Here is a 9042-nt window from a genome sequence, read left to right as displayed (position 1 = left end):
CTGCCACTGCTCGTCATCAGCCTGCTTCCTTTGGGGTATTTGCCTGCTCATTTTGGCAATTTAATTTATAACATTGAAATAAAAGTAACAAAGAACCAATGTCATTTATCAGTCAAGGAGCTCAGGTCAACACAAGAAAAGGGAAAAAATACTACTATTTTGTTATATTTTGGTCCTATTCAAGCTGTTCTCTTTGGTAGTTGACTTGCAATCAACAGAAAATAACACATTGAACAATTATATTGATAAGTGGATACAATGTATTTCAAACCAAAGTGTTTTCATATATGCTTCTTCATAAATACATCTTTGAAAAACTGATTTCCCATTTTATCTCGGTGAAAAAATACTAGGCAAACTCAACCATTTAAATATAATGACATACTCATAATTAAGAAAAAGAGTCCTCCTAAATTTTAATGATGGTACTTATCACGAAGCTCAGGCACTTTAATTTCCAAGAGAAGCTTGGGGCCACAATTTGTCATACCGTGTTAGTTATCTATTGCTACATAGAGGCTTAAAGTAACATTCATTTCTTTTCTTGCAGTTACTGTGGGTCAGGAATCCATGAAGCTGATTCCTGTGCTTCAGGTGTCTTCCAAAGTCGTGGCTGCAGCACTAAGTGAGGCAAGAAGGAAGAAGAGTGCATTGAAGCCGGTGAGGTTATTGGCAAGGTTCAGCTCTTTTACAGCTGCTGATCAGCCACTGCTCTCAGCTTTCTGCCATCATGCCTCTTCCTGGTCCAGTGAGAAGGAAAGTAAATAGATGCTGTGAGCATGATGTGGGGTGGTGGTGAATTATAACTTTATGTAACCTAAGCGCAGAAGTGACACCCCATTCACTACCTTTTCCATGTTCTGTAGGTCAAGAACATGTTGGTTCCATTCATACTGCAAAGGATGTGATCAACCAGGTGAGTGAACACTTAGAGTCATCAGAGAACCTGTCCATCACATGTACTTACTGATAGTGATGTTGCCAGCTAACCTCTATAAATCTCTGTATTTTGCTGGATTATCATTTAGAAATTTTATATGAACTAATTTACTTGTTCTTCCATAACCTCACTCCCCCTCTGAAAAGACAATACAGATACAATTATTATTCTTATCAATAAACATTGTTGAAACAGAAAAGTACAGTATTGATATATTACTCAAAGTCAAGGGTAGAAAATGGTGGGATTAAAAAATAAGAATGCCTGAATCTAAACCTATGTACTTGTATCCATAAACTTTTCATTTATGTATAACACAGAAAAATACATAAATCATCTGGGTTTGTCTTCATGAATAACTATAACACATCAATACAGCTATCACCCAGGTCAAAAAAGAGATGCTCTTCTCACATCCCCTCCAATCACATCTCTTACTCTTCACCCCAAAAGAAACCTCCATCTTGATTTCTAACACTATTTTTACCTGTTTTTGAACTTTATTATATGTGTGTATACATCGAGTAAATATTCTTTATTTCTTTTTTCATTAAACATTGTCTGCCTCGTTTTTACCTATGCTATTACATGTAACATTAGCTCATTCATCTTTTTTGTGGTGTTATTTTACCCTCTCATGAGGCCTTCCTCCTCATTATCCAACTCTCTGTTAGATATTTGGGGATGTTTCAGTTTAAAACTATCACAAATGATTTTTGAATCTTCTTATGCATGTATTTGGATGAACATATGTGCATATTTATATTTGATATATACAAACAAGTAGAAGTGGGGCAGGAAATTTTAGTGAATACAAATGCAGATTTCCAAATTGATTTTATCAGTTTCAGTAGCACCAGAAGCATATGGTAGATCTTCAACAGAACTTGGTACTGACAGCTGTTTTCAAATTAGCCATTTCAGTGGATGTATGTGATATTTCAATGTCGTTATATTTTGCATTTCAATGAGGGGGATAAACATTTATTTATATATTATTAGCCATCTTTTTTTCTTCAGTGTGGAGGATCAAACCCAGGGCCTCATGCATGCCAAGTCAGGACTCTAACACTAATCTATACCCCCAGATCCATTAGTCATTTCAATACACTTTTTTAATGGGGGAAGGGTGTTTTACATATGCATATTATTAACACTTTCCTACATGGTTGATATTTTGGATACCCTGTACAAGATTTTCTGTTTTACAAGGTTACAAAGATATTTTATTTTTTCTTAAAAAACTTAATTGTCCTACTCACATTATTAATCTCCTGAAAATCATGTATCATTATTTCTTTAACTATCATGAAGATTTTCTTTTGTTTTTGTCATTCAACAGTTTTAATATAATGTGTAGTTGTTTTACTTTCTATATTTATCAAATCACCTGGAATTTATTGAGCATTTTGTACCAGTTTTCAACAATTTGGGGAATTTGGCTATAATTTCTTCAAATTATAAGTTTTCTGCAGCATTTGCTTTTCTCTTTCAGAGACTCCCATAGTGTATATTTTGATTAACTTGGACAATTATAGATTTTCCTACTGATTTCTTACTCCTCAGTAACTCCTGACAACCATTGATCTTTTTACTATGGAGACAACTGTCATCTCTTTTCCAGAATGTCACATAGTAAAAATCATACACTATATAGCCTTTTCAGAGGCTTATTACAATGAGTACTATGCATTTCAGTTTCCTTCATGTTTTCTTCATGATTTGATAGTTCATTCCTTTTCAGCACTGGATAATATTCCACGGTCTGGATGTACCACTGTTATCCATTTGCTGCTTAGTTTAGCCCATGTTTTCACAATTATTCATAGTGCTGCCGTAAACATTCATGTGCACATTCTAAACATTCATGCTCAAATAACTGTGTGGATGTAAGTTTTCCACCCCTTCAGGTAAGTGATGATCTGCATGAATTGTGGATTCCATGGAGGAGCATATTCAGTTGTATGGAATCATTTTTCATCAGACTTATCTTCTATAGTGCTAGCTTTTTATGGCCAAATTCTCCTGTATTTTCTTTTCGAGTAATAGCTTTCATTTCTCTTAATTAAAAAAAAGTAGCCAAGCATTTTCCAACAGAATAAAACTTTCTGGTCTTTGAAGAAACAATGAAGACTTGAGTATGATGAATACAAAGAAAAGTATACTCAATGGGAGGGGAGACTGGAAGGAGAGGGTGAAGTTGGGGTGAATGTGATCGAAGTCCTCACACACACAATAAAATAATGAAACACATTGAAATTATTTTAAAAGGGCGTATTGGGGATAAGAAAGAGTAACAGAGGGAATGAATTTGATCAATGTACATTATATGCCTGTATGAGAATATCACAAAGAAACTCCTTTGTACAATTAATACATGCTAAAAAGAAACAAAGAGGACTGCTGAACACCAAAGGCAAACATTGTTTCTGCCTTATTCTCTTACACTCCAATTGTTTGGAGTAAAATTAAATGTATACCTGCCTTTCATGATTTTCAAAATATCTGTAATGAGGTTTTCTGTAAACAAGTTCTTAATTTCTTTTCTAATCTAATTCTTTTGTCTACTTGTCCTTTAGCTTGGAAATTTTCTTCTGAAAGATTTGCCAATTTCTAAATTCTATCTTCATTTGTATTTCATCTCCTTTTAAATGGATTCTGAGGAGGCTCCAAGATGGCTCAGAATTCCTGAGTTCTTTGACTCAAGAAACCACCTTGAGATGTGGGAGATAAACTTGGATAACTCTCATTACTTCTAGCCAAAATAATAAATGCCATCACATTAGGTGCACATAAAATTCAAGGGATGACCCTTAAAAGAGCTTTTAATTGCACCTAACAGCCTGGAAAATTCTGGTGCAGCACAGCCAGCAGGGTGTGTTGGCCCTAGGAAAAAAGTCCCCAGGGTGTTTCTCCTTTTCTCTCTCTCTCTCTCTCTCTCTTTTCCTTCTCTCAATAAGCAAAAGACAGAGCATCAATCAGAATCAAACTCTGCAACATCCTGGACCCAAACCCATGGAAAGCCTCCCTATGCCCCACTGCACTGAAAAAAGCAGTGCACCATTTCTCTCTGCCAGCCTGTTCCAAAGCTGCTTGTGTAAACGTGCAGAACAAACAAGTGAGCAACACACACTATGTGTGACTCCCTAACCACCTCAGGGAGCATAATTCAGCCCAGCCCCTGGGCAGATCGAATCCTCCCCCACTGAAAAGCATAAGCAGTGAACTGCAATCTAACACTGACAGCGAGGGTTGGGTGGAACACTCTACTTGCTTCAGTGAATGGGGGTGGGGCAAGGAGCCAAATCCTCAGTGAATGAAGATGAGAAAAGTAACAAAGGCTGAAAACAGGACTGGGGCAGCAAACCAACCACTCAAAGGAGCTGAACTAGCAGCACCAAGCAGAAGTAAGGTGAGGCGAAAAGGCTGATAGTGGGGGTGAGACAAAAAGCCAACCTCCCAAAGCAGTGCTTGTGGTGCATCCCTGAGCTGGTCTTTTGAGACTGAGGGAAGTACTCAAAACTGAATTGCCCTACCTTGGTGTGGGAGGAGTCAAACAGAGTTACAGCTGCAGGGCAACACAGCTGCTGCCAGGTGAAAACAACAGCAGCTCTGAACACCTTACACAACCTAGTAGTGGGTTTCCTCAGGCCACAGTTACAACCTGCCTCGTGGACAGAAGTAACAAAGTACAACTTACAAGGCAGTCACCTGATGAGACCACATTAGAACTCCAGCTTGTAACAAAAGGCCCATAAGACCAAGGAAAGCAGAAAAAGAAAAAAAGAAAAAACCTTCCGGCCATCTCCAACCCAAGTTGACCAAAAAGAGGTGCAGCATCCCTCCCCTTAAAGCCCAGAATACCAAGTGCCAATACCAGGATTGGACACCAAAGGAATAAGTCCAGAACATTTTACCAAGCAGACTGAACTTTAATGTAGTTGCTTTACCTGGTGTTTTTTCATTTATTTTTGTATTATTAACTTTACTATCCTATTTTCTTATCCCTATTCTTACCCCATTTGCTTCCCCCCTTTTCTTGTGCTACAATCCATTATTCTCCTCCCCAACTACTCTTTCTGCCCCTTCTTATCCATTCTTTATCCCTGTCTTCACCTCCCTCTTCTACCCTTCCCCAACCTGTCACCACAATACCCCTCCCTCCTACACACTCACCACCCACTGACTAGCCTACTGTATGAACTGTACACACCCCCAACCACCTGCAATCTCTGACACAACAGCCTCCACTACAACAGCAGAAATACACCTTAACACACAGGAGGGCCACAAAACACAACAGTCTCCATACCACTTTCCTGACCCACCCACCCCTTTTTTTCCACCCCACTTCTAGTGCCACCTTTACCAATTACCCAAGTTTCCATCTCTAGTCTAATAACCATTACCTCCCAAACTTCCATTGATTATAGATATTATTACCAAGGGGTTTTCTAGATAATATGTAAACAACTGATATGGCATTGAAACTTTGAATTTGTTATTGCTAATTTACACCTCCAGGCTAGGGACAGAAAGAGCACATCAACCTAGCTAAAAATGAAGTCAATCACGACACAAAAATTAAATTAAGGCAATTAAAACCAGCAACTAGCCTATCAACATAGTTGCACAACACCAAGTATAGCTATGGGGAGAAGAAGAAGGGGTGGGAGCCACACTCCCCACAAAAAATAATTCAACAGAGGATTTGGTGGGAAATGAGGAAAATGGATACCCAGTTCTTGACCTCCCCCCACCAAAACAATGATTAATGTCACTACTAAGCCCAGTGGCACCTACAAAAAATTCCCTCAAAGAGGAAATGATGAAAGAAATCACTGAGAAATTCATGGAGAAGGTACTAGACATGGTTAACTAGAAAGTACATGAGGCACTCGAGAAATTTCAAGACACCAAAAATAAAGAACATGAGCAAACACAGAAGCAAATCAATGAACTCAGAGAGGACTTCAACAAACACCAAAGTGAGACAAAGAACACTATAAAAAGAGATATATGAATTAAAGAAGACAATCAGAATATGAAAAAGGAGTTGAACAAATATATGGAAAACCTCAGAAAAAAGAATCAAACAGAAATCCCAGAAATAAAAATTCCCTTTAGTCAAACAAATAACACAGCGGAAGGCCACTCCAGCAGACTAGAGCAAGTGAAAGACAGAATCTCTTAGCTCAAAGATAAAATAGAAATTAAAGAAAAAGCAGAACTCTTAGTCAAACTACTCAAGAGCTGTGAAAGAAAATGCAAGAACTCAGCAACTCCATCAAAAGACCAAACCTGAGAATCATGGGCATTGAAGAAGGAGAAGAGGTGCAAGTCAAAGGGATATGTAATATTTTCAATAAAATAATAACAGAAAGTTTCCCAAATCTCCAGAAAGCTTTGCCCATTCTGGTCCAAGAAGCATCCAGGACACCAAACAAACTCAAGCAAAGTACAACCTCTCCACAGCATATTATTGTTAAAACAACAAGCACAGAGAACAGAGATAGAATACTGAAGGCTGTAAGAGAGAAAAAACAAATAACATATAAAGGTAAACACATCAAAATAACAGCAAATTTCTCAACAGAAACCATAAAAGCAAGAAGGGCATGGAGTGAGGTATTTCAGGCACTGCATGGAAATAATTTTGGCTCTAGAATACTCTGTCTAGCAAAACTATCATTCAAAATTGATGGAGCAATAAAAATCAACAATATATGACACCAAGCCACCAATACAAAAGATTCTATAAGGAATTCTGCACACAGAAGATGAAAATAAACAAAACTATGGAAAGACAGGAAGTATTAAACCACCAGAGAAGAAAAGACAAGTAATCAGAGAGTAACATTGATTCTGCTGCACACAATCAAATCCTTAAAGCAACAAAAACAACTAAAAGAAGGAATCACCAAATACCTATCAATATTAACACTGGATGTCAAGATGTCAATGGACTCAACTACCCCACTGAAAGACACCATCTGGCAAACTAGATTAAAAAGCAAGATCTATCAGTCTGTTTTTTTGCAAGAGACCCACCTTATTGACAGAAACAAATACTGGCTTAAGGTGAAAGGCTGGAAGAAAATTTACCAAGCCAGTGGCCCCTGAAAACAGTCAGGAATAGCAATACTTATCTCTGACAAAGTAGACTTCAAACTTAAATTGCTCAAATGAGACCAAGAAGGACACTTCATACTAACAGAAGGGACAATACATCAAAATGAAACACCATTATCAACCTCTCTGCACCCAATGTCAACACACACAATTTCACAAAACATACACTAAAGGACTTAAAAGCACATATAGGCACCAACACTGTGGTAGTGGGAGATTTTAATACCCCTTTATCACCAATAGATAGGCTTTCCAGACCAAAAAAAAAAAATCAATAAAGAAATCCTAGACCTAAATGACACCACAGATCAAAAGGACTTAATTGATGTCTTCTGAATATTTCATCCAGCAACATCACAATATCCATTCTTCTCAATGGCCCATGGAACTTTCTCCAAAATAAATCATATCATAGAGCACAAAACAAGCCTCAACAAATAGAAGCTAGCTGCATTAAAACTAGAACTCAACAACAAAAGTAACAGCAGAAAACATGCAAAACCTTGTAGTTAGTACAAAAAAGCATTGAATACTCTGGAATAGGCAAGGACTTCCTCAGTAGAACTCAAGGGGCTCAGCAACTAAGATAAATGATTGACAAATGGGACTACATGAAATTAAAAAGCTTCAGCATAACAAAAGAAATGGTCTCTAAATTGAAGAGGCCATCCACAGAATGGGAGAAAATCTTTGCTAGCTATATATCAGACAAGGGACTGATAACTGGAATACACAGGGAGCTCAAAAAACTAAACTCCCCCCAAATCAATGAACCAATAAAGAAGTGGGCAACTGAACTAAACAGAAATTTTTCAAAGGAAGGAATCCAAATGGCCAAAAGCACATGAAAAAATGTTCACCATCTCTAGCCATAAAGGAAATGCAAATCAACACCACACTGAAATTCTACCTTACTCCTGTTAGAATAGCTACCATCAAGAACACCACCAACAACAAATGTTGGTGAGGATGCAGGAAAAAAGGAATCCTCAGACACTGTTTGTGGGAATGTAAACTAGTACAACCATATTGAAAACAACATGGAGGCTTCTTAAAAAACTAAACATAGATCTGCCATATGATCCAGCAATCCCACTCCTGGGGATATACCCAAAGGAATGTGACACAGGTTACTTCAGAAACACCTGCACATCCATGTTTATTGCATCAGTATTCCCAATTGTCAAGCTATGGAACTAGGCAAGATGCCCCAGTACTGATGAATGGATTAAGGAAATGTGGTATTTATATACAATGGAATTTTATTTAGCCACAAAGAATGAAATTTTGTTATTTGCAAATAAATGGATGGAACTGGAAAAACATCATCGTAAGCAAAGTTAGCCTGGCTCAGAAGGCCAAAAGGTGTATGTTCTCCCTCATATGCAGATTATAGACCTAAAACAAAAGCAGTAATATTATTGGACATGGGTCACACTAAGGGGATAACACGTAGGGGTGGAATAGGGAAAGGGATGGAAATCTAAAAGTTGAATGTGGTTGATGTGCTCACTGTACTGGAGTGAATAAAGTAATCTTAAATGGGCAGAGGTCACTATGGGAAGGGGACTGGGAAATAGTGAAGAGGTCTGGTAGAGATGAACCAATGTGGGTTATAATACACATGTACATTGAAACTATCTTTATCTCAAACTAGCAAGAACACTTTGTTTTTCTTATTATTTGTTATGCTTCCTCTTCAACAAAGTCAGAGAACAAGAAGTCAGAACAGGTTCAGCCTAGAAGAGGTGGTGGGGAGGGAGGGAGGTGCCCCAAAACCATGTATACACATTTAAATAAATGTGAAAATAATAAAATAAAAAATATATCAGTTTGGAGAATTTTCAGCTCACTGTTATTTTCATTTCAATATTTTATAGTTTCAAGTCATCTGACAGTTTTTAATCCACTCATATTAATAAACTTATTTTGAATACCATAAATCCCATGTCTCATCTCAGAATCTTGAT

Source organism: Castor canadensis, chromosome 8, assembly GCF_047511655.1.
Source record: "Castor canadensis chromosome 8, mCasCan1.hap1v2, whole genome shotgun sequence".
NCBI lineage: Eukaryota > Metazoa > Chordata > Mammalia > Rodentia > Castoridae > Castor > Castor canadensis.
The sequence above is the reverse complement of the archived record's forward strand: the minus strand, read 5'-3'. Positions refer to the sequence as shown.